Source organism: Anomalospiza imberbis, chromosome 2, assembly GCF_031753505.1.
Source record: "Anomalospiza imberbis isolate Cuckoo-Finch-1a 21T00152 chromosome 2, ASM3175350v1, whole genome shotgun sequence".
NCBI classification, from domain to species: domain Eukaryota; kingdom Metazoa; phylum Chordata; class Aves; order Passeriformes; family Viduidae; genus Anomalospiza; species Anomalospiza imberbis.
Window position 1 is genome coordinate 86,637,816 of NC_089682.1, and position 21,109 is coordinate 86,658,924.

The 21,109-nt window shown below is 39.5% G+C and overlaps 1 protein-coding gene across 7 annotated transcripts in view; it reads left to right on the forward strand.

Annotated features, from left to right (window-relative positions):
• The window catches only part of ENOX1 (ecto-NOX disulfide-thiol exchanger 1), a 362,929-nt gene that overhangs the window by 205,642 nt on the left and 136,178 nt on the right, over nt 1-21,109 (forward strand). The gene's annotated exons all lie outside the window — the stretch shown is intronic.

The window sequence follows — 21,109 nt, forward strand, 5'->3', positions numbered from 1 at the left end:
GATTAGGGAGAAGATTGATAAACTCAAATCTAAGTGAAAGTGGGTTGGACACATTACTGGGATTGTAAGAGATTAGAAGAAAATAGAGAAAAATGAGAAGGCAATTAACATACACCTGTTTGGAAGAGAAAAATGCTCCTATGAGTGTCAAACTCTCTGCTCCACTTTAACTGGTTCAGCTTGTCTCCATTGTGACAAGTAATTCAGACAATTCTTTGCAAACATTTTTATTTCCTTGCTTTGATAACATGACGGGAATATAAATTGTTTTACTTATGATTTGAATGCTTCTTTCAAAGCCAGGAGAGTTGCTGATCTGATGGTTGGAGAATCAGAGTAGAGTTGAGCAGATCTGGATTAATTTCAAATTCTTGTCATAGCTTTGCCTTAGAAGATTTTTAGCAGATTTTAACTTCTGGGGTTTTTGTCTGCACCTCATTTTATTCATGTTGTCTGCAAAAAGGAGAGAATGATACTTATATACCACCCATGCTATCATGCTTTACCAGTTTAGCTGGTGGGATTTTTGGGGCTCTGCATGTCTGTGCCCTGAGTCAGTAGTCCTCCAGCCCTCTCAGACCACACCAGCCCTCTGCATAAGAAGTTTTTGTCTTTCCTGTCTTGAAAGGATAGTTCCCTGTGATCCTTTGATTTGGGCTGTACTTGCCTTTTGTTATTTTTATATGGTGTGTATATTTTCAGACCTCCAGTGTGGAGGACCCATGGTGGTGCTGGAGCCAGCGGGGTGGGTGTGCAGGGCAGCTCTGAGCATGGCAGAGCATCTTGTGGGAGCCTGAAACAGTTCACAGCTCCACAGACTGACTGGGCAACTGCCTCATCTCTGCCTGTTCAGCAAATGCTTTAAACATAAGCTTGTTCCAGAGTGTTTTGCTACAGATGGGTGATCTCCAAAATGTGCTGATGTGCTCTGCTAGATAAGGATCAGGATTTCTTTCTGGAAGAAGTCATTACTGGACAGACACACTGGCATTGCCTGCATTTTTAGGTAAGAGGCTTGATACTTTGCCATTTATGTGGCAGCCAAAGTAGACAAAAGCAGAAGATACTTTTAAAACTATTTCCTGGCATATAAGTAGAGATTATGTAGTGTTATAGTTTGCACATGTATTATATTTAAATGCTATCAAACTAAACTATATGATGGCAACCACTCCTGCTAATCTTGTGTTCTTTATTCTTCAAACCCAACACAAGTCATCTTTTGAACTCAACACTGAGTTGTTGAGTCCGATTTTTGGTAGTTTTCCTGTGTTTTGTTTGGTTGATTGATTTGGGTTTTGGTTTTTTTTTTTTCTTTTTTTTTTTTTTTTTGTTTAATTTTCCTTATTTAAAAAGCAATCAAGGTAAGAGATTTAAAGTGGTGTGATCAGGTGTTCCAACAGAACACAGTTTTCTCCTATTTCTCCTCAGAGTGTTCTCCTATTTTTATGAAGACCATCCTAAAAAATGCTGATTTAAAACAAAAAAAGCAAATAATATATTATCACCTTTGAAAAATTTAGGAGTTTAATTTCATTTAACAGCTGGCCATTTATATGTCTCTGAAACTTGTCATAAATCTAACACTGTGCAGCTAATAAACAGCATCAGGAAAAGTGGTCAATCCAAAGTACACACAGTCAGAGCATCCTGGCCTACGTGTATCAACTTCTGTAAAACCACATATGGAAAACTATCAAGCCTGGCCTTCTAAAATGCCTGAGATAGAACAGCTTTTGAAGCAAAAGCAGCAGCTGAAGCTTGTAAAAGCAACTGTCTAATTCACATGTGTTTATACACACATGCATCTATATATTTACAAACTGTATGATATGTATTCACACCTGATACAGAAGTATGAATGGCAAAAGTGGTGTGCAGTTCTCTTCTGAAAAACTGTCTGCCTTAACTGTTCACCCCTCTTCCCGCACCCTTGTCCTCAGACTAACCAGGCACGTTTGCGAAGCTCAACCCTTCACTAGCTCATGCTGAAAGGAAAACTTGGCATGATTTCCTTTTTTGTAACCAGGGCTATTTCACTAGTTTGCTTGACACAGATATGGTCCTGAGGAGTCACTTAAAGGGATTTAGATCCTTTCCTACCATTGTCATCCCTTGTGTTTTGTCCAGGTGCACACATTCTGCAACTGTCTCAACAAAGTGGGTTCTTTTGTTTGTTATTTTTTTCTTCCCAGGACCCAAATATTTACAGTTCTGGTAGGAGGCACGTAACAGAAATGTATTTGCCAAATGGTGCTGCCTCTTTCCTTGGATATGGGAAAGCATTTTGTGGAAATGGGAAAACCAAGTGAATAAAGCCCGCCAGTTCCACACGCCTCCTGTCTGCAAGCATCCCCACCCTGGTTACGTGGGCTGTGTTACTGACTCAGGGGAATGGGTTTAGAGGAGCCCTTTGTTGGAATATTGGCAGCACATCACTGGACTTGCTGTTGTTGCAGATGGAGCAACTTGCTGAACAGATGGATTCTCAGTTTTCTCAAAGAAAGGGAAGGTACTTGATGTACCACGGTGGGAAAGAAGGGAGGGTATTCCAGGCAGATGGAAAGGCGGGAAAGAAGGCACGTTCTGTGCTTTTTTGGGGCACTTGGAGCCTAGCAATCTCTTTCTGGCAAACTTGGGAAAGCATAAGCGCAGCACTCTGTGAGAGGGCAAAGGGACTGTATCAAATGTGGAGGAAGTTATTTGCACAGAAGCAATGAAAATGAAGGCTGAGACTAGGAAAATCCAGAGTGTATAACAGAGCATTATGTACTAGGTATGGAAAGGGCTCCTGCCCTGCACCATCAGAGGCGCACTCTATTAAGGCACAGGACTAGTGCCTGAGGAGCATAATTGGAAGAGAGGACTGATTAATATTTTAAGGTCTATTGTGTTGTGAAAGAGGCTAGAGATAAATGTCATCTGCCACTGTGAAGCCAGGGATCCCCATGTTTCTGCAGTGTGTGCATTGGTTTTGTGATGGCACAGTTTGTTCAGTGGCACTGCTCGGATACCGTGTGGCCTCTTTTCTTCTGCTATTCTTTCTCCCCTTCCCATCTTACCTCACTTCCATCTTAATTGTAAGGGCAGAATCAGACATGTGCAGCACCCAAGAGCCTGTAAATCTGACTTGAAATCATGTTACCTGATCCAATATTTACTGCTAAAATCTTCATGCAATTGCCAAATGCAGCAGGCGTAAATGGAAAGTGATCATATTTTGGTGTTTTGTGTTAACCCCCTACAACTTTCCAGTCATTTCATACACAGACACCAGACTTTGCAGAAATATATTTTATCATAGTATCATTTATTATTTCATAACAATGGACTTTTATTTTTATTTTTAACCCTTAGCTCAATTAGACAATTTCAGCATTTTAGAATGCAGACATTAAAACTGTTTAGCTATAGTAAGGATGCCAAAGGCCTTGGAAATCCAGATTGTCTGGGAAATGAATGTGATAAAGGGCAAAAATGTTATTTCCAAGTGTGATTCACTGCTGAAAGCAGCTATGCAGAATTACCACTTTCTTAAATAATGGCTTTGGCTTTTGTTCATAGTCAGGGTTGTGTCTACAGCAAAAGAAATATCTGAGGTCTTTTTCTGAAAAATAAAATTGCCGGGATTACATACCCACTTTTGCATCAATTGTGCTCAATTTTGCAGGACTGAATTATCAGGGAGGCTCTGAGATAAAATTAACAAGGAATCCCATCACTGAATTTTAGTATGAGCATTTTTCAGATTGTTGTGTCTGGATCTCTGCCAAGTTTCAGCCCTATAATAAATTAAGTTCAACCCACACAAAGTAAGGAAATAAAAAAGAAGAAAAAAAAAGGAAAACAAAAACTTCTACAAGGCAAAAACACTAGGCATTTTTATGGGGAAACAAGTGGCCAAGAATAATTTATTGAAAAAGTAATTATCTAAAAAGAGAGTGGGCTCTTCTCTCTAATTGGAAACAATAACATTTGTCAGCCTTACTAAACACAGCAGAGGATCATCATTTTGCTTCACCAACCTGGTTAAATTAAAGTTGAGAAGTTGCTTTCCTCTAGTTTTATTTCTCCTGACACCCAATACTCCAGTTGAGCCCACTTCCCTTTCTTTATGGCAAAATCTAATCTGGCTGCCACAGGACCTGTGAAAATCATGGAGGTGATGAGCCAGGTTCTGCTTTCTGCATTGTATGTCTGGCTTATTTAATCTCTAGTCACTCTCAGATAATAAATATTTAATATGTTGGACAGGTGAAAGGTTTCATTCAGCTGCAGATCTGCTTCCACGGCAACTGATTCTTCTCATTTGAACAGCTTAAATGTGTTGAAAACAGAGCTTTCTTTCTATTTTTCTCCCCTGTGTTTTTATGTGCAATGTATTGTTTGTTTTCTCCCTCCTGTCCCTCCTACAAGCAGATACAGAAAAGCCAACAGCATTAGCAAGTAATTCTAAAACAATTTATAATCCAAACAAATTCTCTCTTCCAGTCAAAATGGGATGAAAAATGCCATTTCATTTGACAAGCATAGAGTAAATATCTAGAGATAAGAAATTGCCCGGGTTAGCACTTATAAATACTATGTATGCAAAAAATGCATGCAATAACAGTACTACTTTATGCTTTACAGTATGTTTCTCCATTGCTACTGGGTGCTTCCTCAATACCATTGTCCACCAATACAGGGTTGGGTTTGATTTTGATTTTTTTGGGGGGAGGGGGAGGCAGTATCCCAGGTCTTTCTCTAAGAAATGTTTCCTTCTCTAAGAAAAGCTGCTAGCAAAAAGCTGAAGAGAAATGTCTGCTACCATATCTGATTTCTGCCAATGTTGGTGCTTGTGATGGATGTTCTGGAACACATCTGCTGCATCCTTTGCATCTTGCAGCAGAAGGAGCTCTTTGGAAGCATAGCTTAGCTCATTCTTCCTCTGCACATTTCACACGTAGTGGGCAGCTGCTGTCCCTCTTCCTATCAAGCCATCCTCACATCTGGACTCTCTGATACATGCTGTGTTCTGTGCCCACCTCCATACCTCTGCATACATGGCTGGTAGCTTCACAAAGCACTTCTCTTGCCTGCCTGCTGAGTCAATTGTGATTTGGTGCAGTGGTGAAATTTTGGTAGATAGGCTCCAAGTAAAGGGATTTTCCCTCTACCATCTCCTGTCAAGCTCAGAGACATCTTTACTTGCATCTGACCATCTGTGTGGATGTTCCCTTGATGCAGTTATGGCAGAATGGGGACATTATTTCACAAGGCATACAGCTGCCTTAGGAAATAAGCTAGAGAACACATCTCAGGGTGTGATTTAGGAGTTTTAGATGTGATGGAGAACCATGCATAGGCAGCTTATTGATCTCTCCGTCCTCTCCTATTTACTGTATCTAGAGATGCTATATTTGGGGATTAGGACATTCTAGATCAGTTTGGAAAAACTGTCATGACATGATGCACAACTGCTATTTTGGGTTTAGGGGGAGATGGAAAATGGGTACATCCTTTGCTAGGTGTCTGTGTCTGTGCCTGGTGGCTCTGTGGCAGATCCCCCTATTAGAAACAATTGAACTATATCTGACCTGGCGGCCCTCTCCCTTCTGTTTCCAGGCATATAGATTTTAGCCAGCAGGTCTCTGGTTAACCCCTCCTCACTGTTATTTATTTCCTGCCACTCCACAGACACACCACTGAGCATTAAGTATGTGAACTCAAAGACGCTCCCTCTCTCCTGTACAGTCTTAATAGCAAACAGTCACAAACTGGGCTTCTCCAGGCAGGATTTCTACCTAGAGACATAGGTTTCAGGAGTATATGCCCTTTCTCTCACCCTTTTCAGACTTCATTAAAAGCATCCACTTCAAGAAACTACAACTGTGTTTATTCAAGCTTTGAATTTGGAAGTCGTGCTGGGATCCCTGCCACGGCACGCTTGAACCGTGAAACCCAGGTCAGTTCCATTTTTTGGTTTTCATGTACTGGCACTGCGCTGCAGCTGTTTGAGATACCAGGTCTCTGTGGAAAGCAATACGTCTTTTAACATGCAGAAAACATCATATTTGATTTCATAACCTTACCTCTTGTTGTAGGTTTCGGGTTTTTTTGTAGTACTAAACAAAATGTCAGGGTGGCATGTCAGTGAACATAATACATTCAAAAAAAAACATGCTGACAGTCTCAAAGACAAAATGCTCACTTTTAAACAGGCAGGAACAGCTCTGATTTTCCTTCCTGCCCACCAGGCTATATTTGGACTTAAGACAGCTGTGCTTCATCTCCCTGTTGCTCTGTCACTGCGACTGCTGGCTATTGCACTATATAATGTGATCTTGGGCTGTGAGATATGACCAGTTTCAATCAATGTTCGCTGAGGTTGACTTTGTGACTCAAAGGCTACTGACTCAATAGCCCATTAGTTTTGCCAGTAAATCAACCCTTTCTCTGTCTTCAAACCTTCTATGTTGTTGAGGAGTTTGTGGGTTTTTCATATTGCTAGAGAGAAATTGCTGGGTTGGCTATTGCACTGAATGCAGCTGGAGGAGTGTTACTAGGTTTTCATGAGGCACTTTCTGAAAAGTGCCTTATTTTTGTTAATAATTCTACTCTAGATCTCAAATTCCAAATTCACACAGAGTTTGCATTTCTGAAACTTCATGTGAGTAGTCTTTTACTGCAAGGTGGATTTGCAGAGGGAAAATCAAAATTAACAAAATTTGGTACCTGCAATGTTTGTTCCCCCTAAATGTGCATTGGAAAACTCTGTTTGAAGGCACAGTACTTTTGTCTGCTTATTGGGAAAAGATCTGGAGGCAGCAGTGTTTTATGCAAGGAAATTCGTTGGTGTTTGACTTGCAGTTCTGCCTTCCCTTTAGTTCCTGTGCCCTGATCCCTGGTGATTGTATGCTTTGATGTTGCTAGAGTGCTCTTGGAGTAAGTGCTCCTCTCAGTGGAAGTTACGCTGCTGTCATTTTTTAATGTTTCATACAATGGGTGAAGAATAGTCTGAAATACACCCAAACATGGGCATTTCATCACCATGAAGCCTGCAGTTAGGGCCATTGTCCCAATCAGTCACCAAATAAGAGTCTGGAGAGCAAATACCATGTCCAGCTCCACATCTTCTCTGGCTCTTACATGGTATGTTCAGTTCCTCTGCTTCTAAGCATGTTTCCCTTCTTTCTAAATTTTTTCCTTTGTGCATTTGTTCCTTGTTTAATTATTTTAGGTCAAGTCTGCAACAGCTGAACAGAATGCATTAAAGGTAAAGGTCTGTGATTTTCTTGTGGCAGAAAAATTTATATGAGAAGATAAAAATCTTTTTGGGTATTATATTTGGTCTAAGACAATAGGAAAATAGGTTCTGAGTGGCTGGAAATGTTGTAACTGCACCATTAATATTTAATTACTATTGGCAGCCAAGAAGTGCCTTTTTGGATTAACCAGACACTCAGCTTCTGAGATGTGCATAGGTGCAAGAAAGTGATAAAGCTCATGAAACCGCACTTCTGGGAACATGTAATGGGATCTTTCCTGTGATATGCAAATTATGCTGCCAAGTTGCCGTGTAAACAATTCATGGGAGATGTAGTGAGAGGTAGTTAAATAACTGGATCACATATCAAAGATAAAATCCATCACTGGGAATGGAAAAATGTGTTAAAATAGTGGTTTTGCTATTAGAAATAAATAAATAATTAACAGAAAAGAATCTTTGCCCAAAGCATATAGCAGCTCTGAAGAGTAAATAGCAAATTATTTATCACAATTGTTGCAGTTTGGAGTAAATAGGCATTTAGGAAACCAGTGTGCACAGAGTTTGTGAAAACCAAGACTTTTCCTAGTACAAGTAGTTTAGTCAATTATGCTGGTGGGTTTTTTGTGGGTTTTTTTTTGTTTTGTTTTGTGTTTTTTTTTTTTTTTTTGTAACTGAGAAAAAAAAGATTACTTCACAAATGTTAATTTGGTTACTTTTCAGGCAGAAGATATGCACTGCTTACTTTTCAGTGATAAAACTAATCCCGTCATTTCTATTCTAAGCATGAGCAAAGATCTCAGGCAGCCCAGGCAGCCCAGCCCAGTATTTCAGGGTCATATATAGCCATAGATCAATGAGTGTGAGTAAACTGTATTGACACCAGCAGAAGCTGAGCTCATGCCTTCAGCCTGAGTTTCTAATTTTTGTAAATTTTTGTATTTTACACTGTATGAGGAAAGGATTCCAGATAATAGCACTCCTCCAATAAATCAAAGATTACTCTTTCACAAATGGTACTGAAGCCTTCATTGATTATCTGTCCAACTTCACTGTTCTTCCACAAAGGTCAATTTCTGTAGCACTTGTCTTCCCTCAGCCTTTTCCTATATCTGATGTTCATTTAGACTCTGATGTAGCTCAGTTGAAACCCAGTGAGAAGCCTTGTATCCCTCCTTAGTGGGAGCTGCAACATGTGCTAGAGTCCTAAGGGGCCAGCAGCAGAAAATTTAAGAAGGCAGCAGGGAATATTAAAGCATCATGAGTCAAAGGAAATATTTTTGACTTGTGACTATTTTTTGTTTTGCTGTGTAGCAGGAATGATAATCTAGATAGAATTGTACAGTCACAATAAACAGATCCCACATTCAACAAATGTATTGAATTCTGTTCTGTGTTTAATCACCAACAGAAACTATGTCAGATGATCTTCCAGCAGGAACAATATCTCCTAATTAACAGTAATTAAGGTATATTATAACTACAGGATATGAAACTAGATGGATCTGTCTCTTGACATTTCATATTTGGATTTTTTTTTTCTCCTAAGTCTCTTAATATGCTTCAATTAATGATAACAGAGGCCAGGCCTTTCTCAGTGATGGATCTGCATACGTGAATCTTAGTACCGCTGAGATGAAATGAAGCATGAATCTTTCCATCGTTAAACTCCCCTTAGAAACATGAATGAATTCCAATTAAACTGAATTTACTAGCACAAATGTTGATTATGAGGAAGCTAAGGGTCAAAGCTTGATTGCCTTATCCTGTAAAGTGCAAAAACCTGTGCCAGACATGACAGGAAAGTCAGATGGCCTGTCTGCAGTCTTCAGAAGTTCTGTAGCCATTCATAGCAGGTATGGCATTTCTTTTCATTCACTGAGAAGTCATGCAAAAGTGTTTTGTTCAGGCCCTATTTGAACAATCAGATTTTTAATTTTAGTGTCCCAAAAAAGTTTTATCATTCAGAAAATTATTGCTTCTCTTTCTGCGCTGTGTCAGATACCCAGTCTTCACCAACTGATAAGCATTTGGAGACCTAATCAGTAGTAAACCTGAGGTATAGTCTTTGTATAGATAGCTTAACAATTAAGGCATTTGAACTATTCCTGAATGAAAGGAAATGGCCAACTTTAAAGAGGGAATTGCCTAGCTCATACATTTCTGGTCATGTAATTAAACTAAATACGCTGCTTCCTTGCCCCTAGCCACAGTTGTCCTAAAGAAGATTAACAACATTGAATTTCTACCCAGGCTGAAGTTTTGTTTGTACCTTGAAATATGGACCCTGAAATAAGATGACAGTGCACTACAACTCCATCTGGTGATTTCTCCCAAACTCAGTGATGCTTCATGGTGTGCCAGTGATGCACTTTGCAGTATCTCCAACCCACGGGACTCAGGGAGGAATTCACTATTTTGAAGATGAGTATAGATGAAACCAGGTTTCTGCAGAGTTTAATATGGTGTATAGATATTTGTCTGAAGTAATCTATTAGATGTCATAGAACATATGCAATCAGAAGATCTTGCATAAAACACTGGGGGAAAAAAAAGATGAAAAGCCTGTTTCCCATGTTATTCCACTGAGCAACTCTATGATGATCTGGCCTTAATTTAGGTGATCTACTATATTTGTGATTGCACAACATAATCATGTTGCTGAGATTGTTATTTCTTTCTGTAATTTATTTTTAGCTACCTCAGTTCTCTGCAACTTCTTAAACAAAATATTTCTTAGATTTATTTAAATTGTGTTCTCAAGGACAATTGTAATTCACCTTATCTGATTGAGAAATGGCATGATTAAAAACTTTTAGTTTTCTTTTAAGATACCAGTAAATTTTTTTTTTTGAGTCTCATATTTTTCCTGCATCTTGCATGCCCACACTTGTTTGATCACATGCAGGAAATATTTTTATAGGCTGGTGCTATGCATGACTATGAAAGGAGCTGCAGATAGAACAAGAGGAGATACAGGCTGTAATTTACACCTGACAAAGTGTGAATTTCATTGCAAGTGCTTTTAAAGGAAACTTGCTATTTTCTCCACATTCAGATAAACAGTAATTCCATAGGAAATTATGATAATTGGGGTTTTTTGTTTGTTTTGTTTATTCCACTCTGCTTTAGTATTGAATTTTATGGGGAAAGAATATTCCTCAACCTAATGCAATCGTGTGTTTTCTGCAAGCCTGTGTCATGGTCTTGTGATGCTGTACCTACCCCATTATCAGAGAACAACCTGACTAGGCAAGATTAATAAAGTCTGAAATAAAGAAAGTATAATCACACCATTTCATGGGTAGGGGATGAAGATTTAAATTACTTGCCAAAGGTGTGTTGCAGAGCTATATGAGGAGCAGGAATCTCCTGGATCCCTGTCATGTTTCTTTTTCATTTCTAGAGAACTGGAGACCTGTATTTGTTTTGGCTAAATTGCAATTTGGATAGGTTGGAAGACATTTGGAGGCAGAAGGGCTCTATTAAGTCTTTCACACCAAAAGAAATATTAGTAGGCAATTAAAAGAATAACAAATGGGACCCATTCAAAATGCTCCACTTGCCGTTGCTCTGAGCTTCAGGCAAGAAAGTACATAGAGGTCATTTAACCTGACCACTTATATATCAGAAGCTGCTAGGGTCACTCAGGCACTCCTAAATTAAACCATATATTTTAGACAGAAATATAGTGGTCTCACAAAGCATTTTCCATTCAGACCATAAATTCCAAGGACAGGGCTTTGTCCTCTACATGTATCTGCTTTCCACTTCCTGTAGTATCACCTGGATAAACAAGGAGAGTTCATTCTCCTGTCAGTTTAATCTCTTGCATTATCACCGTTATTTTGATTAATTTGATACCTCAGAGCTTTAAAGAACAAAGAAACCATTAACAGCACGAGCAGAGATGGTGCCAAAGAGGCCTGGACACTGACCCTGGCACTCTGTTCTCCTCCTGTATGCTAGAAGAGCACCGTGCTGCTGTAGAGAGGGTAGTGAGTAGTGGCCATCCAGTTACACTGGGGAAGCTGATGAAAGCTGCTGCACCCCAGAGCCCTCTACATAGGCCATGTTCTCTGCATGTTCAAGGGTTGAGTCAAGATTGACTCCAGGAGAGCATGGACTGTAAATTTTCTGGATGATGATATAAACAAACAAGTCAAAAGCCATGACATACCATATTCATAGCTACAGGCCAAATGCTTTATTCATAATGTCTCAGTGAAACATTGCATTTGTTTAAAAAGTAACTAGGAGGCCATTTGTGACCCTTATAATACTCATGTGCAGCAGTGCTCTGCTGGTATACACTGGTTATGTTCTGCTTTATATTTTCCAGAGGGTCAATTTGCAAGGATCTTTACTGCTATTTATGGATATAAGTAACTAATTTACCAAAGTTTCACAAAGTGGCTTCGTGGCTTCCGCTTCATGGTTAAAGGTTCCGCAAATCTTTTCCGCGGTCTTGTTATTGACTTTGGATTGTTTCTGATTGTATCTTGAAGGCTAGAAATACTGTATTATGGGAAATAAATACATTGGTCTTGTTATTGCCCTTCTTATTAGGGGATATTTATATAGTGCAATAAAGTGACATTCTACTTTACCAACACAGATAAAGGCATATTCTCTGCCCTGAAGAGCTTGTAATTCAAATTAAAAAAAGACAAACAAATGTACAACACTTCAAAAATGGATGGATGACAGGATTACTGACTAAGTGAAAAAGGTGGAAGGACTGCATGAGGAGAGAGAAGGATGCTACAATCATCATTATTCCTAGTTTTACAACACAGTGGCACCTTAAAAGCCTCAAATGGGATGAAAGTCTGGCTGCACAAGGGGCTATGCAGAAGCCTGCCAAGAGGGTGGCCTTGTCTCTGTGTCTTAGAGCAGTGCTGCCTCGCTGGTTTTCCTGCCTGGAAGGCACCTGGCTAAAGCCAGCATGAGTCCAATTACACAAGGAATGCCACATTTCCAGTAGGTATTAGCCCTGCCTGAGGGAAAATCGACATGATTTCCTGCCCTGAAGAATTGTAACTGAAATTGAAGAAAAGAAATGTGCATACAAGAAGACAGTTTCAGGGAAAGGGGAGTGGAAGGATTGTTGCCTAGGTAAAGGTATGGCAGGACCACCTGGAGGGAAGGAGGGCTTTTAGCATCATTAGATTCACTCTGATCTGCAGCTCTAGCTTTCTCCATCCTGACCCCCTGACAGCTAGTTACAAGGCAGAAGCATCAAAATAATTTTTGTTGCCTGATCATAGTTGAAGCACACATAATAGCTGCTGTTTTCCTGATCTGACCTCATATTAACTGTGGAATTGCTTCCCCCTCAGTGCCCACAGAGTATGTGATAATCCTAAATTTATGTAACTTCCTAGTGATCCCATAAACAACTGTTTAGAAAACAGGCAAAATTCCTGGCTCTGCTCAGCAACTTAATTCAGCCTCTGAGGAAAGCTAGTGGGTATGTGGTAGCTCAAAGAACCTGGAAGCTCTGCTTCGTCCTGTGGAAGGTGGAAAATATTCATAGGTTCCCTCATTTATCTACGGCAAACTACCTTGTAAATCAGAAAGGACAGAGGGAAACTCCCTGTCGCTGTCCTCACTTCTGCTTCAAAAACAGATGCTGTCCCCAAATATGGCAGGAATGATAAAGAAAGCCAGGAGCAGCCTTGGCAAGGCCTGTGGGCAGAAACTGGGGACTGTGATAGCCCAGAGGTGTGTGTGATTTACACTGATCTTTAAAATGGGAATTACAAGGAGCAAGAAAGTTTAGTGTCTGGTAAAGAAATGGGGCTGAGGAAATGGGATTCATCATTTGGAAGTAGAAAGAAAAGGTCCAGGATGAATTTTCTCTCCAGAGAAAAGACAGATAATGGAGCATCATAGTTGTTGGAAATGTGCTGGAGTGGGCAGCTCCTGCTGTCAAACACTAATAGTTATATGTTGGCATATTCACTGGGGATGGGCAGAAAAATAATCAGAAAGACAACCATCTCTCTCTCTCTAATTTGTATGTATCTATACCTAGGGTCATTCTCATGAACTATTGCAAACTGAATCGTGCTTTCTGTTCTCCTGCAGCTCACTGTGCCAGACTTATCAGGCAAAGGACAGGAGTGGGAGCCAAGTCCCTCAGGACTGAGTGTCTTGCTGGGATTCATATGGCATGCAGGTAGCAGAGTGACAACTGAGCTCCCAAGGCACAGTTTGCTCAGCCCAGCTCATCTCATCCCATGGGTGTCTGACAAAACAGTTGTTCATATCCAAAACTGCAGCATAGACTTTCAGCCAGGGGAGTGAAATGTGCACCTCCAAGGTGAGCTTCACTGCCTGGCAAGGTAGGTGTCTGAAACAGGCTGGCAAAAGCATCTGGTTCTCCCTGTTAGCAATGACAAAAGTAAGAAAGCTCAAGCATAGATGTCTACATTGGCAGAATTTAGGTGAGGTGAATCCCTGCCTTCCCTAATACAAGAACAAAGTGTAACAAACAGTAATGTCTTGGCTGTGAAGAGATATTTGGGTGAGAGAATTGTCCATGGCAGATTAAGGCAAGAAATGTGCCTACGTTGTAGGGGGAGTGTGGAGTCAACGAATGGAAACAAAATAATGCAAAGAAAAGCAAGAAAAACTGTTATGAGGTAAATGGAGAACAGGAGGTATACTAAGAGGGACAGAAGGATTGCAAGATAAATGAGCCCAGGGAGCACACTGGCAATTTAGAGCTTGTAGCTGGAGAAAATATCCTAAGTGTGATGTGCTAAAAGGGGATGGCAGCTTTCAGAGTGAGGACAGATGTAAGCCGATAGAAGAGATAGTGGGTTTTTCTCTTAAGCAAAATTTATCACCAGAAACCTTTAATGAAAACAAACAAAACAAGCCTAAATGTCTTTTCCAGATTTTCACTGAGCAGCCATCACTGAGAGAATACTTGATGGTATTGCATAAAATTTTGATCAATATGACTTTAGATTGCTTTAATATTCTGCAAAAAATGCTCTGCAGATCACCCTTGCATTTAACAAAAGACACTTAGATGTGTGTCACCTCTTGCCATAATTTGACCCAATGATAAAAGTGTGAAAAATATGAAAATAGTTTGACTGGCAGGTTTGGGGTTTTTCCCCCAATGAATATCTGCCTGAAAAGACAGGCTGCCTTAACTCCAGGAGTTCAATTATACAGACTTTGAAGGAGAAGAAAAATGATAATGAATGCATTTTATAAACTTCTAAAAAGTTATTTAAAATAGACTTTCCATACGTAATGTTACCATGTGAAACTCAACTGTCTCCTGGTCTTCTGGGACTAGGAGACAGCCGTCTGTGTTCCTTTGGAAATTCAATATGAAGGCACCCCAGCCTCTGGTGGTCTGTATGATACAGTCCCTGGGGCTCTGCCACAGACAGGGCTTACCTGTCAAGCTGTTCATTTTTTCAGGAGGCGACATGGGAATGATTTCACTTTAGGTTAGCCAGGAAGCTAAAATACTAATTCTGGAAGTGTGTCCTGGATTGCTTTGGTCTCTTTTTTCCCCCTTTTGTCTGAGTTTTTCTTTAAAAACACTCAACCAAACAACCCTTTGTATCTCAGCTTGATGTAGGTTTAGTAGACATGAAGCAAAAATATTATGTGTGGTACAGTGAGTGAGAGAAGATATTTGATAGGTGTGGTGCATTTATATAGGTATTCTCTCAAGCCCAAAAAGATAAGAAATAGTATGTGTAGCCCATATGACTCGCCCAGGTACTTTATGGCATCAAGAAGGCATTCCAGCACCTCTTATTTCAGTATTCAGCCTTTCAAATAAGTTGCTGAAGTGTCTTTGTTCAAAATCTTCTTCGAATGCTTCCCCTTTTGTCTGAAATATAGTGGTGTGGGATGTCATGTTTCTAAAATAATCACTGGCCTTTAGTAGAAAGTAGTGTGATAAAAGGTTTGCTATTAAAATACTGCTGTAAATAATTAAAACATTTCAGAATATTTGTTGTTGTTAAATATAAATGAAGTAAAAATGCAGAATTAAAAGAAAGGATTGTCCTAATTTAGTCAGTAAGTCGCTATTCTTTTAAATGGGAAACAAGTGAGTCACAATTGCAAGCTATTTTGGCAGGGTGAAAAACAGAGATGCAATCATCAATTCACAACAGTGTTTTGTGTTCAAGGAATAATCAGACCTGTTTTTATCAAGGCTGTGCTGCATTGCTAGCCAGCAATATGGCTTTTTTTTTTTCCTGTTCCAGATGATTTTGGAACTGCATATGCTTTTTCAGTAAGTAAGCTGGACTTCTATAATGCTTTGCTTAATGTGCCTCCAGATTCTGTTATTTATAGACTTCAGCATAATCAGACTGCAGCTGCTAAAATACATGCAAAACAAAAAGCACATTTGTAACCTGTTAAGGCTTTGCTCTGAGATGCCAGCGAAGTCTGGGTTTTACCATGAAATATTACCGAGTGACCTTTCAAGAAGCATCACCAGAGAATACCTGTTTATCTTGGAGATTTCTGTTTTATTTTTCTTTCTCTGTTGAAATCTTGCAGTGTTCTGCTTTCCAAGGGAAGTCTGGCCTTTGTGTGCCATGTGTTATCTTCAAGACGTGGTGGGACAGTGGATTTAAGTAATGTAGCATCTCAAATGAGCAGTTCTTCCAGAAAATATGTTTTGTAAAAATTGCCTTTGTTGAAAATAGAGGGAAACTGTTTTATTGTGTTAAAACTGTAATATTGTGATTTTTCTCTAAGTTGTCTTAGTCCTATCAGTATGGCCATGATTTACTCATTAACTGTTTTTTCAGTGAAAATTGGTGGAAAGGATCCCTTGCAATCTTGGGAAAACCTACATATTTGGTTTACGTAGTTAAAAGTGAAATGTCTTAATGCACCAGCACATATTTTATGAGTTTATAAGATGACAATGTAGGTTTTTAGTGGCATAATCTAGAATGAACGAAGGTGTTTTAAACCATTCATAAGACAAAAAATTGGAAAGATTATGTGAGTGAACACAAAACCAGAGCTCTTATTTAGGCTTTAAGGGAGCTTATCTTCCCTAGCTTGTTCCTAATGAAGCTGTTTTCTTAAGGAAGGTGCTGGTTCCTGCAGAATTAATCTTTACTTTCAAAGGCCTCCTGTAAGAGGGAGATGTGACAGAAAAATCCATGTAAACAGGGTGACTCTGGAGATGCTGGAAACCAGCTGGTCTTTGCAGTAGAGCTGCAGGGAGATGAAGCATAGTAGGTGCATAAGTTAGGATCCCCTCCCAGAAAAAAAGATCTTGTTTCAAAAAAGCTTTGGTACCTGATGTGATTTTTTACTTGCTGTAGTAAATGTATTTTTGCAAATTGTTGCAAGAAATATGTTTTCCCTCAATTTGTTTTGAATTTATGAATTTAGGTGACATTTTCTAGGTGTTAACATACCATTAACCATGGAAAATAATGCCTCTTCTTGTAACACTGCATATGCAATAATATAAAAAATATTTCTAAAAGCCATATTTGGAATCACATTGGAGATGCTTTTTTTTTTTTCATGTAGCCCAGGTAGGACGGCTGTGGCACAAAAATATCATTTTCATTATTTGTAGTCTCATTTTTCTTCTTCATTGTAAGATGGTCAGAAGGAAATTAACAGTGACTTACAGCATATCCTTGTTTAGCTTTTCTTTCTGTTTTCCCTTCTTTACTGGGAGTCCTGTATGCAGCTGGAGAAACAAAAACACTGGGAAGAATCAGTACAAAACACTTGATATATTTTTTAAGACAGCTGCAGGTAGCCTGATAAATGACCTGTACTTTGGCAGGTCAGGTGGAGTGTGACCAACCTAATGACCACTGTCCTATGAATCACAGTGAATAGTAACAAACACTTTGAAATTGCCATTCTTTTAAGAACAGGAAACTCACCTAGATGTAACAGTTCACAAGACTCCACATTGTTCCTTTCCATCTGTGTTTCCTCAAGAATCAGCACCAATAGCATTTAATGACTTTGTGACTTGTACTCCCAGGTTTCAAAAGGTTGATGCCATCTTTTTTTTTTCTTGAAGGATTTAATGGTCACAAAAATTAGACAAAGAGCTGAAATGACTTAATGTCACTCAGCAGGTTGGTGTCAGAGTTGGGCAGAGAACCTCCTCCTTGCATCCCAGGGCTGGCTGCTGACCTGGGCACTCCACAGAGCCTCGTTACAGTGGTGCATTTAATCAGCTTCACTCTGTGTTGTAACTCATTGTGGTGTTATGGATATCTAAAGGGTAGGATTTTAACTTCACAATCTGCTGTTATTGAATTAGTTTTATGTTATGTTAATTTCTTTGTCTCATGGCATTCATTGCCTGTGATAATTGATGCACAATATATAACCGACTTCTGTATTCATTTGGGTAACTGCATTTAATTGCCTGGTATAAAATATGTGCACTAAGTACAATCTGCTATGACTGCTATGACTGAGAAGTGCTCATTGGTATGGACTTGAGGGTGCTTTATCTTTCTGACAACCTGTCTGAGAGAAGTCTAAATGTCTCTTGCAATTCACCGTCCAAGGACTGGTACTTGCATCATGTCTGCTAAAAGAGAGACCACCAAAAAAATATAATGTGAAATTGCTTTACAAAATGCTTGGCATCAACATTTTGTTAATCAGAAGTTCTCAAATCAGGAAGTTTTTATTAATGTCCCTGCCTCTCCTAAACATCAAGGAATAGCAGGGCCCAGAATATTTTATACATTTTCTCCTGTAAATCAGGATTATGGCTTTATTTGCTTCTGAAGTTGCTCCCCTGAAGTAGGGCTACTCCCATGCACAAGTGTTTATAAAAACAGATTTCTTTTACATATATCTTCAGGTCATTAATGCCCGGAGGAGTATTAGTGAATTGTAAATCAGGAATGCTCTCTAAAGGTGTGATGTCAGTGAAGTGGTGTTGGTTAATGTCTGCTCAGGTTACACAAGAACCCTGCATAAACTTACACTTTCTTGCTTGTTTAACCAGTAACACTGATTAAATTTATTATTAAGAAAGCAAGAATCTTTGCTAGTAGAAGTATTCCTCAACAAATTTAGGATTTTGCTTTTTACATGACATTAGACAGTGGGTTTGTTTGTTTTCCTTGCTTTTTTTATTTCCAGTGTCATGAAGGGTATAATAGTGCAGCATCTGAGCTACACAAAGAAATGCTGAAATTTGCCCAAAGCTGGTTTTATTTTAAGCGTTAATGAAACCTTCTCTATACAAATTTTCAGAATTAGCTTTTTAACCAAAAGCTAATGTTTGAGTCTAAACCAGGTATGTAATGCCTGTGAGATTATTTTAGCCATATTATGTTGCTCTGTCTTAATGTAACCACTGAGTTGTCACTAGAAGGGATGTTTACAATTAGTATTTTTCTTTTTAAAAGAGCTAGTTTCTACAGTCTGTGTCCTTCAGGATGGAGCATTAGTTCTGCCTACAGCTTACTGCAAATTATTCAGCGTTCATAGGTTCATTTATGCTTGTTATTCAGCTCTCTTCCACTGACAAAACAGCCTGCAGCAGTTCTTGGTTAGATAGAACTAGTTCCACTTTAGGCTCCTCACGTTCTCTTTTATGGCTTTTCCCCTGGTTCACCCTGCACTGTATCCAGGTACTTTTGATGAAACAGTAGACCTGGTGGTCAGAGAGAAAGCAAAGCTGCCCAGAGCCAGGGTGGGCTAAGAGAGTGTGTTTTGAGCAAAGACTTCCTCGGCATATTGGGCAGACCTGGTGGTACAGTACACCATGAGTTTCACCAATTCAACCTACTGATTATGCTTTCATTCATATTCATGGTGTTATAATCTTCTTCCTCTGCAAGGACTTTAACAAATACTTGTAGATAATTAATGAAAGTAGACCAAAATTTGAAATATGTGAACATGTCAGAAGGAAAACACCAAAAAGTCATTCCCAGTAGATGGAGGTCTGATCCTGCATTTCTTGCAGAACTGGGGCAACTGCAGTGTGGGCTTGGGCCACACAGTGTGTAGCATTCAGCAGCAGAGTTGTCACCTGGTACACACTTCGCCAAACAGTAAAATGTGGGCAAGGGGCATGGCAGAGAGAGTCCAACACCCATTTTCTTCCTCTTATCCCAGCAATCCATGCCTGTCTGAGATGCCTTTGCCCCAAAACCATGGGGCAGTACCTCCTTCCTCCCCATTAGCCATGGTGATGCATTATGGGGACAAGCAAGTAGCACACAACAAGGTATGAAGAGGCATTTCATCACCATTGGTTTTTAAATGCTCCTTTCTTCATCAAGGCAACAAGGCTGCTGGTCAAGGAAAGAGGTGAACCACTCTCATCTGGGCTATTCAGCATATATTTGTAAATTGGGATTGATTTGGCAGTGGTTCATAAAGAGCAAGGAGGGCAGTGCTGTGTAAGAAATAACTTATTGACAAGGAGTAATTCAGCCATCCCTAACATCAAAACAGAAGTCTGTAGCCTCAGTGGAAAGGGCTAAGTACAAGTTTAAAAAGCTGAATAGGAGACACCCAGTTTTTAAAAACTTGACATAAATCTTGGCTGCCTTGCCTTATGTTAGTCGCATTCCCTGCAGAAGACTTCAATTCAGTGTTTGTTTGCTGTTTATAGATGTTATTTAAAAGCTAATTTTATGATAAAAATATTTTATGTTATGTATAATGAATAGTGAAGATCAAATAAGAATTGGAATTGCAAATTCAAATATTAAGAGTTGATAAATATTGACTTTTAAGTAGATACACTGTAGATTTGAGCAAAATGCTTTTTAGCCTAGTGTATTGGTTATTTGTAAATTACAACATACAAAAAAATCTAGACCATTGTCTGAGCCTGACTCTTTCTTCACTTTTACAGCCATTGATTTGGTCATGTTCCTGTGAAATGATGTGTACAGTGCCATGAAACTAAAACATTAAACTTTCTGGCTCATACTTTATGCACATCAAATGAAAAAAAGAAAAGTGTGGGAGGTACTAAACTAAAATATAGTGTAATTATGTTAATTGTGTCTTTTCTACAGATGAGTCCTTAGGGTCTGCATGTTGGAAACCACCTAATTATGGTCTTTCAAGTAGTTTCTTAAAGTCAGCACAGCTATTCTAGGGCTGAGTAAGTCACCAAGATTCACCTACGCAGTGCTAATAACCTCCCTGAACACTTGTAAGCTTCTGGTCACTTGCTGGACCCTGGTACCCAACACCCTGGATCAGACCCCTTAGGCTACTGGAAAGCCAAAAAAAAAAATGAGCATGGCCCTCCTTAACCCACAGTCCCATGTACCTGGTGCACAAAGAGTAGCTTGGGCTTCTGTATGTGATCATCCTCAGCCCAGTGTTTTCTGACGCTGCTGGAAGTGCTGGGAGCTCACAGACTTTGCTCACACCTCTTACCTGTCACCTGTTCAGCCTCCTTTCTGATGAGCAATGCACTAACGTGGTGAGCCTCCCATGCAATGACAGCAACAGCAATAAGTTGCCCTTATGTAAAATTCATGGCCTGACAGACACCTGATGAGAGCAGTGTGTTTTAGCTAGAAACAGATACTGCACTTTTGCTTTGAGCTAAGTAACCTCTGTGAGCCAAGGTTGCAGTGTTAGTTAAGGACCAGGCATCTTCCTCAGCTTTGTTAGGTTTTCTTTCCACATCTCTCCACATCTCTCCAGGCTCCATTCTGTAAGTCATTGCATAGTATTTTCTTTCCTCTTTCCATCTCATTACAGATGACTATTTCCTTGAAACTTGCAACACCAGTTAATTGTTAATAGTTAAAAAAAAATCATATTAATCCCTTAATATGTTCTTTCAGCCGATGCCTTCATGCCGAGGAGGCTGTGTAG